We start from the raw sequence: 10,662 nt of genomic DNA on the forward strand, positions 1-10,662 counted from the left end.
TTACTAGGTACCTGGTGTCTGCCTGGTCTTTACTAGGTACCTGGTGTTGCCTGGTCTTTACTAGGTACCTGATACCTTCCTGGTCCTTACTAGGTACTTGGTATTTGCCTGGTCCTTACTAGGTATTTGGTGTCTACCTGGTCCTTCAAAAACTGGTCCCTCAAATCATAGCCACATGGCTCAGTGATCACAAACATGCAGGATAAAGATAAATGTGAGTTTTCTCACAGCTTTGGGGTGCTGACGAGTCTCAATTAGTCTCAGCCCATTGAGAAACTACATTAAAGTGAGGGGTTTAGGTGTCTTTAACTATCTGCATGTGGAGGTGCAGTCTGTCAGGGTCTTGCAGTCTAGACCCGAACCCTTAAATCTCTAGTGTGGTGCTGCAGTCTGCTTGTCTGAAAATAACAGCTACACATTGAACTCTACTAAAAGCCTACATCTGGAACCAGTACATGGTATCATAGCAGAATTAACACTAATGAGTCACTGCATGGGATTTGTAAAGTTCTCTGACAGTTGCATTTTAGGATTCATTTGTTGCTACGTATCAAAATATATATTGGTATCAATGTTGTTGCCTGGAAGTACGGATGATACATGGTAAAACGCATGCCGCAGGAGTAGTCGGTAATAGGTTGAGTCTACAGAGTGCCCTAGTGGATTTTCTACATTGATTGTTCCGTAACATCATCAATGCACTCTGGCAGCCACCATGAAATGGATGACCGTGATCCTTCCTAAGCTCTCTGTCAGCCTGCCAGAGAACAGCAGCACGAGCTGCACACATTCAAAGTTTTCACTTCGTCTGGGATAAAAGTGTTGTGTTGCCTCATGTGATGTAGACATAATATATATATAAAAAAACTTTTTAATGATGTACAGCAGTCGATTCTCAGACGAACCTCTATGAAATTAGCAGGGGAGTGCAATTAAACTGTAAGTAATGGAAACCACATAAATATTTATCCCTGAGTGGAGCATCACTCAAAGCAAACCTAAATGACAAACTGAACCATTCAGGGCTACATTTGACGTTTTAACATGAATAAATCATCAACGCATGAATATTTGAGCGTAGTTGCAACAAACGCACACACAAAAAATAAAAGGCCACCGCTAAATTAGCTTCTTCTTGACCAAATCGCCTGAACTGATTTACAGCACGAAGAGACAGACTCAGGAGCTAAAAGGTGCTTCCCCCCATTAATATTACAGGATTTGAAGTTGTTCTCAGTTAATAAATAGAATCAACCAAGTCGACATCCTACGGTCTCAAACGTATTCTTATTGCAACTTATTGTCTTTAATATGGCCACGTTTCTGAAGGATCGTCACAATCACGATGGCTTTTCTCTGAAAAGCACATGAAGAATTAATATCTGTGACATTGTTCATTGCAGTGCACGCTCAGCAGCCAATAAATACCTCTTTAACCCCTGCTGACAGTCATGACTTACTGAGAATATCAGGCCTGTTTATTATTTCTGAGTCATTTCCACAGAGTGGGACTGAAAAAGACCTAAACACATGGACTAAATATCCTGATTCATGCTCAGTAATCCAGGTAGAAAAATCCAACAAAGTTGAGTCAGGTCCTCTGGACGGTTTCTACTTGTTGAAACGTTTTTTCATCCAAAAGACTTTGTCAGTCCAAGGAGCCACAACAAACTCGGTCTTATAAATAGCAACTTCTCATAGTGGATCAACCAGTTTGAGGGTGCTAAGATGGTTTCTGGAGTCCACCCTCTCCCCCGCCAACTCGTTTGAGGCAGTTATGGCCAAAGTGGTTCAAAATATCCTGATTCACGCTCAATAATTCAGGTAGTTTGGTAAAAAGAAACCTTCCACATGACCTGACTTAACTTTGTTGCACATGGATTAAAGTTCTCTAAACCAGTTACCTTCCAATCACAGGCTCGCCCACCACCACTCCCCTTTAACAAGCGTTAAAATATCCATCCACCATCTTTACCTGCTTCTTTCTTTTTGGGTCACAGGGGTCACTGGTGCCCATGTCCAGCCATCACTGTGCGAGAGGTGAGGTACACCCTGGACAGGTCTCCAGTCCATCACAGGGACACATAGAGACAAACGAGACAAACAACCATCCGCTCTCTCACGCACACCTAGAGACAATTTAGAGTTACCAGTCAGCCTAACATGCATGTTTTTGGTCTGTGGAAGGAAACCAGAGTACCTGGAGAAAACCTACGCTGCACGGAGAGAACATGCAAACTCCACCCTGAAGGATCCCCGGACCAGGGCAACCTACTTGCTGAGAGGTGGCAGCTCTACCAACTGCACCACCGTGCTACTGGGTTAAAAAATACAAATTAATTTTTTTTTTTTATACGCCTGTCGCAGGCGGATGTATTATGTTAGACTCTATTACAAAACCGTATTATGAGGAGTGAAGGGTCAATCTGCATATGTATCTAGTTTAGCTCAGCTTTATAACTTGAACCCCACGCTCTGTTCTTTGAACTGAGAAAGCTCCTCGGACGAGACGCGAAACATCTTCTGTTACAAAGTCCAGTTGTTTTTCTCTTTAACTTTTTTTTGAATTTACCATGTTCCTGGATGACTGAGAATCTTTACCAGCATATGTTACACCCTGGATATCTGTAAACTGTCTTTTTGTCCCGCCCCTCGAGATAATTTAACACAACTCCAGACACACACACACCATCACAAGAGGGAACATCGCGTCTGCTTTTAATCACCCCAACTTTAAGGTCAAGGTCACAAATCAAGGTCAAAGGTTATATACATGGTCTTTGCTTGACCAAACCATTGTTACAGATTGGTGCACAATAGTTTGCCGACGAGCATATGATGTGACGTACTCTTGTTTCTAGGGATGCACGATATTGGATTTTTGGCCGATATCTGATATGCCGATATATTAAAACTTATATGGCCGATAACCGATACCAATACCGATATCCCCCCCGCATGGTCTTTCTTTGTCAATTTGTCCAGCTACTAAATGCAGATGCCAAAAAGGGGCTGAAAATGATGCAACACTTCAACTTGGATTATATTTAATGTCAAATTTTTTTCATGACATTTACTCTCTAACACAACACTCAGTGCAAATTTGTAAATTTTCACAAATCCTAAACTCAACCTGTTAAGTGACAAGTGAAAAGTGCATAAGTAGTAGTACATTAATAGTTATGCTTGACAGTTTCTTAAATTAAAAATTAACTTACAACGGAGACCTTTTATATCTGTTATTTTGATGAAATAGCCGATGTCCGATATTTAACTTTATCACTAATATTGGCCGATACCAATATGCCGATAATATCATGCTCCCCTACTTGTTTCCAAACTTTTGCTCCATCTCAGCCTGAAATAATCCTTTTTCCATTTGAACTCTTTCAGGGACTTTTACTTCTAAAAAAACAACCCTGAATATTTCAGCTTTTTTTTTTAAATGACAAAATATTAATTGTAACTACTTCATAAATTGGTGTACCTGTTGAACTCTAATGTACGCCTGGATCAGAGATGGTTCTGTAATAGCCACAACTTCTACGCAGTCATTTTATGTTGAGCTTTCTTGATTAAAGTCTTTCTTTTTGGACTCAAGTATTATATTTATATGTATATTATTATATTTAGCCTGCAGCTGTGTGAAACGATAAGACCAACGGATCAATCACCTTTCATCATTTTGCTGTACCAGAAAATGTTCATTTCTGCACTTGTGCTCTGAAGCTTCAGAGTGAAGCTGCAACTTTTAGGAAACTTTTTTCCTCCCATGGTGCTTGCTTCACGTCAGGTGACTGGAGTTATGTGGGCCACATGATGCTGTTAGGTTCACTTCACCCCCGTTTTTGTAGTTTTCACTATTCCCACGGAGATTTAATCATCTAAGTTGTTGCTGAGCAGTTTTGAGAACTCGTTTTGGTCAGAGTTCCTTGAACTCTTGACTTTTTGCGGTGGTGAACACTAACTTATGAAAAGGGCAAAGCTTTTTGTTAAAAAAAAAACCCCTCAAGGTTTGCAACCAGTTGTTTGTTGTATCAGCTCCCACTGGCATCACACGGTATCGAGACAGGAAGAGTGGGGACAGTGGAGTTAATTTACAGAAACTTGTTCTCTGGTGGTAACATGGCTCGTCTGGGCGCCAGAGCTACAGACTGCGGACAGAACAATCAATCAATCAATAAATCAGTGTAACTTTATTGTCCATAACATTCCATGAGATGGAGATTTATCGTTGACATCTGGCTCATACATAAAAAAAAACAACACAAGTTAAAAATGCCATAAAACTTCACAAAGCTTTGCTAACTCGATAAAACCCATTCTAAAATATACGATACATTAAAAACATAAAAACATCTCGGAAGACAACGGTTTGTCATGTGAGACTACGTTTAAATAGGACCCTGTGAAGGAAACTCACAGCAGAGGGAACAAATTACCTTTTGTATCCATTTTTCTTTACCAGAGGAACCACCAGTCTTCTGCCAGATCGTACCAACCTGAATAATGGTTGCAGTGGAGGAGTTGGGTCATTGTAAACCTGGACTGACTTTTTTTCTAGAACCTGACTGTACAGGTCTGTAGGTTGATTTGTTGATGACCAATGATTTGGGACAACTTGTTCCTGTTTCTAGCTACAATGTTCCCATTCCATACCATGGTATTAAAAGAAACAACACTTTCATCATGTGACCTGTACACCAAGGTATTTTTGATAGCATTAAAGCGCCTTAGCTTATACAGAGTGTTGAGATGTTGTGTGGCTTTTTTGTAAAGACAGTCAGTCAGTGTTTGGCTCAAAGGTCAACTTATCAATTATTGTTCCGAGGTATTTAAATTCAGTCACCTGCTCTACTTCCTGCCTTTTTTATAACAAAAGGTCTGAACAGGTCTGGTGCAGGCTGCTCCCCATCTACCTCCCAGACGAAGCTCCTTGGTTTTACTGACATTAAGGTCCAGAAGGCAGAGAGCTGATCTATGAGCTGGGAGTAGGCGTGACTATTGGTGTCTTTCAGACCAGCAACTAGGGCCTCATCATCAGCATACTTAATTAATGTGAAGTCTTTGTTGCTGTGTTGCAACTCATTTATGTATATCGAGAATAAAAGTGGTGAAAGCACACAGCCCTGTGGAACACCAGTGTTCAAAACCCTGCAGTGAGAAAGTGTTATCAACACAGACTTGTTGGGGTGTTCCCATCAAAAAATCTTTAATCCACAACATAAGATGGCTGCTGACATTTAGATTACATAGGAGTTTCAAAAGGATATGTGGCTGAACCGTATTAAAAGCTGATGAAAGGCAAATTGACAACAAGACAAACTGGCTTGATTTTTACCAATCTGCAAAGAAGCATTTACTGTCAAAACAGTTTTTGTTTCTGCTGCTCCTGCAGGGGTCACCACAGTGAGTAAACTCCAATAAAAGATTTGGGAATTATTTGACGCCGGATGCACTTCCGGGCGCGACCTTGGCTGGAACCAGGATTACACGACTGTCCAACGAGCTACCGCAGCCTTTTTTTTTTTTTAACGGTAAAAACCATATGAGACAAATTTTAAAATGTTATGGCTGTAGTCGCAGGACTTGTCCCCCCCTCAAGGAGTGGAAAGAGAAGTTGGAAATACCGTCCCTCCATCTTGTGAGCATGCTAACTTGAAACATAAGTGAAGTACCAGCTTCTATTTTGGTGTCTGGGTGTAAGAAATGTTCGTTTCAAAAATCGGGTTGCCACGTCAAAATCCAAGATGGCCGCCACTGTATGTAAACCGTCCACCCTTATCATTTGAGGAAACTTTGCTTTTTAGGCTTTCCTCAAATGATTCGGATGGCTCATCTAAGGGGGTCAAGGCCACCGTTCGCCACCCCCTGGCTCCTCCCCTGATAGATTACAATTGCTCCCCCTACGCTCAATGATCAGTCACTCTGCACTGCCTCGGAGAAGTAAAAACTAAAAGAACTAAATGAGCATGCATCAGGATAAAAGAAGCCTCCTTTTGTTCTTCTCCACAGTATAACTCCTATCCTTTTGAGTACATAGCACCAAAAACATTTAGGTTTACTCTCATTCCCTGTTCCATTCCAGCCCAGAAAAACACTCCTCTCCAAAGCTACAAACATTAACTATTCAAGTCCTGACATCGGCATCCCGTTGTAAGAAGCTGCTTTACACTACATGAAAATAAAACGAGAGAACCTCCACAGAGAAAAGCTTGAAGTAGAGTTTGACTGCCTTTTCTTTTTTTAATCGCTTGATTATCATGTGATAGATATAAAACCCCTGCAGCCTGAAGCAGTGACACAAACTCAGAGGATAGACCAAGTAGACGTAACCGATTAGCAGACGGAAAGACGAGCAGATTTATGTGACCGGGCCGAGCGAGGCCTCGACAAAGGAAGCGGGCTGCAACATGGCAGCAGCTTTAGTCGGCAGAAAATCATCGGATTGATGAGTTCATAAAGAATGAAGAAACTCGTTCAGGTAAGGCTTTTCCTCCTCATCGTTCTCTGGTTCCACCTTCGTTTGTCCCGGCTCGGTAGGCGAACACCCAGCTAAACCCCATCTCGTCCCCTGCAGCCGGCACGTCGCTGTCCACGGTTAAAACTTTTTAGTTTTTAGTCCTTCAGGTGGTATTAAACGTTCCGCAGCACATTTACTCAGACAAATGGAGGACCTGTTTAGTTAAAGCTGTGGTGCTCCAACGTCTTCTGTCCCTCCTTTAGATTCAAGAATACCATCTGCACCCCTTGCTCCCGGTCGCAACACAAAATATGGAACTGAAATCTTTAAAATCTAATTCCTTTCAGTGACATTAAATCAGTTTTAGGCAGATGTTTGACAAATAAAAATGTCTTATATATATATTTACTGTGCTGTATTTTTTAAATACCACAATTTTGAAAATACAGTTCTGTAAAGGTGCCGTTATGGTTGTGGTTATTATACTTTAAATAACTTATGAACTGTTTTTGTGGCCAAAAGAAGCCACGAGATGACCTTTTTGAAACAAAGTGATCGAGGTGTGGAGGAGAACTCAGCCGGGTTGACCTGGAGCCTTAACACATTAGACGTTTCCCCTCGTATCTTTTTTTCTATATAATGAATTAACTCAGTTTAGTGATCCTCATTTACAATTCTTGTTTTTTAGCACCAACATATACCTCTCAATTTTGCAAACTTACTCTCTTAACGAGAAAAATAACAGATATCGGTATTACCCCTAGGTTGCCTGCCTTGGCAGGGCACTTATCTCTTGCACTTCAGTAAGCAGGGTGCTTGGTTCAGTTGCCGAGGCTGGGAGCCTTCCTGATATAATGGTAAGGGTATAACGGTAGGGGAAATTCTGGATATAGTAACAGATTTGTTGTTTTGTGCGTTGCAATGCTAATTTCGCCTGCTACCTGTTCCAGCCTAGGAACGAGAAGAAAACAAATGCACATTCAGGGACACTTTGAGAACCACTAAGTTAAGTAAACAAAACATGTTTCTTGTCTGTTTTTGGTAAACACAAAGTGCTAAACAAGTCCTTTTAGTTGACTATCAACTTTTTGACCAACTTTGTCCTTTGGACGAAGGACGAAACATCTCAGCAAAAAAAAAAAAGAAAGAAAGAAATCGTCCAGATGACCTGACATGGTTGAATTTTATACCTGGATTATTGCGCATGGACTTTGGTGTTTTGAACCCTTTTGGCATGACCGCCTCAGAGGAGTTGATGGGGGAGAAGGCGGACCCCAGAAACCATCTTAGCACCAGCAAACTGTTGTTTCCACTATGGAGTATGCTGTTTGTGGGACTCAGTTTGTTTGGTGACTCCTCAGATTGAAGAAGTCCTTTGGATGGAGGACAAAACGTCTCGGCAAAAACAGAAACCGTCCAGATGACCTGACTGAACATTGTTGGATTTCTACATGGATTACTGGGCATGAACTTTGGAACTTTTTGACCAAAAGTTTGAAACATTTTGTTTCGTATTCACGTTTGGGTCATGCGTGGGTAATTTAAATGGTGTAAAGGATAAAGAAACCAGAATGGAAGAAAATACTGGAAAGAATTTAGAGATTTTCTCCAATCCCATCAGGCATAGAAGACAATATTGAGGATTAAACGTGCATGTTAGACCGAGGTAAATAAATCCCTGAGAGGCAGAAACCCCATAGGACTGCAGGTCGCTCTAATTATCTAAGTGCGTTGTTCGCGAGACGAGTCAAAGTTTACAAGCGTGTTTGTTGGACTGTCTGTGTGGTTTTGCCTGTACTTGATCTTTAGGATTATTAGATGAGGAAGAGGCTGCCGTTTCCCTTTGCGCTAAGCCAAAATGTCCAAACTGACCGTTGTTTCCCGGCTGTGGTCATTTAAAGCCGTCTGAGCATCCACACATCAGAGCAGACCTTCAGTATTGGTGGTAGTGAGACGTTTTCATACACTGTGCTGTGCAAAAGATTTAAAACTGCCTTTATTGTTTTCATACTTTGCTTCCAAGCAACCAGACTTCCTTATAGGCCTTTAAAGCAGTTTTAAAGCAGTCTCCGTCACCAGATGATGACGTTGGCTGATTTTTTTTTTCCATTTTATGATTATTATTATTAACTCTACTGTATGCTTGTTAAATGTGGGACATATCATGATATAGTCTATCTGTTCGAAAACTTTCTCTTGTCCAGACCATATCTTCTGATCTGCTCAAGATCGTTTAACAAAAGATACATATTTGTACCACCACCAAACGGAGAGTTATCGCCACAGCTTTAAGGTCAAGGTCACTAATCAAGGTCAAGGCTTATACAAGGTCCTTCCTTGTCTGAGCTATTGCCATGGGTTGCTGTGTTGCTGTATAGTTTGTTGATTAGCGTATGATGTGCGCTGTCGTGGAGCGAAGAGGGTAAATTAGAAATATCATCCGTCTGTGCATGTTGTGAGCATAACTTGAAAAATAAATTGGTTACCAACTTCCATCTTGTGTGACTACATTTAGGTGTAAGAAAGGTTCCTTTCAAATACTGGGTTGTCACATCATGGCATCCACCATAAATGCATGTCCATGTTCTTAACATGATAACCAAGGCCACCATTGACCAACCCTGGCTCCGCCCCCGGTGGTGGATAAAATGTCTCCCTCCAGGATCCGTTACTCTGCTCCGCCTCCGACAAGAAGTAAAAACCTTCCTCTGTTCTTCTCCACAGTGTAACTCTTACACATTTCAAAATAATTTTCACTAAAATATTTAGGTTTACTTCATTCCCGGATCAAATCCCATCCAGACAAGCACTCAGCTTCAAAACTACAAACATTCACTTTTCGAGGGGTCATCGGCGTAACGCTTGTTTATTTAGTATAGGACCCTGACGTCAAGGAGACTAGTTAACAAGAACGTAGCGTCAGACCTAAAAAAAAATATCTGTTTTCTCCTTTGGGAGTCATGGAGAGCTGATACCTATCAATCACTGGGCGGTAGGTGGGGGACATCCTGGACTTGTCTCCAGTCCATGACAGGGACAAGTAGAGACAACCATTCACACTCTGCCTCACACCAAGGGACGATTTAGATTTAGATGTTCTTGAAGAGATTACAAGAATTCAGGGGAGATTTAAGAGTTTAAAATTTTACTGTGCTGTTTGAACGACACGAAACAATCGAAGTTAGCTTCTGTGGCCGTCCTCCGTCCACTGTCACAAGATTTATCAGTTGATCAAACCCACCACAGCTCTGAAACCCTTCAGGGCTCTCCTCAAACCGTCCTGACACTCATGCTCATGTGGTGTGACCGGAGTGTCTGGTCCAGTAATGCGAGGCGTCATGTGACAACCGCCGAGTCCACTTCCACTCGCACAATGAACCAAGTGTACATTTAATGCTCTGACATCCAGAGAATGACTTCTTGTCTGCCGGAAACGCACAACTATGGCCTTTTGTCCTGCTCCGAGAAGACAGGGGTTAGTCTGTTAGCTGTCTAAGTGAGAATAATTGTGCTTTTAGGGCGTTTAAAGAGTGGCTGAAAGGCACAGAGGTTATCCCCTCCGCAGTTCCTCAGGAGTTCATCAGAAATAGTAACGCTGCAACAATCGATTGTCTCATAAAGAACAGGCTGCGGTAGCGTGGTGCTACATAATCATTATCTAAAATAATGGTTTAAAGCTACACAGCGCTTGTAAAACTATAAAACAAAGCTGCGTAAAGTCACCCTCTTAGAGAGAAGCCTCCTGACTCACATCTGGTAATGGAAGCAGGTGAAAGTCTATTCCTGTTTGACGGTGATCTCTGGAGGACTTTCCTTTCTGCTGTTTACCTCCCTTTTTCTTTGTTTTGACTTTTGTGCGCCCGTCAAAGGCAGACCGATTACCGTATGGTCTCCGTCTGTAAACGTCTATTCCTGCTCGTAACTTCTGATCCATTCAAGATAATTTGATGAAACTTCATACACACATGCGTCATCATGAGAAGGAGTGTCACGTTCACAGTTTATCACCCTAGCTCTCAGGTCAAGGTCACAGATCAAGGTATACAAGGTCTTGACATGTCCACTCCATTGCTACAGATTGCTGTATGTTTAAGTGAGGCTACGTTTAAATAGGACCCTGTTAAGGACATTCACAGCAGAGGAAACAAATGACTTTTTGTACCCATTTGTCTTTACCAGAGGAACCACCGCTCTTCTGC

This window comes from Nematolebias whitei, chromosome 23 (genome assembly GCF_014905685.2).
Source record: "Nematolebias whitei isolate Nwh7 chromosome 23, NemWhi1, whole genome shotgun sequence".
Lineage (NCBI taxonomy): Eukaryota > Metazoa > Chordata > Actinopteri > Cyprinodontiformes > Rivulidae > Nematolebias > Nematolebias whitei.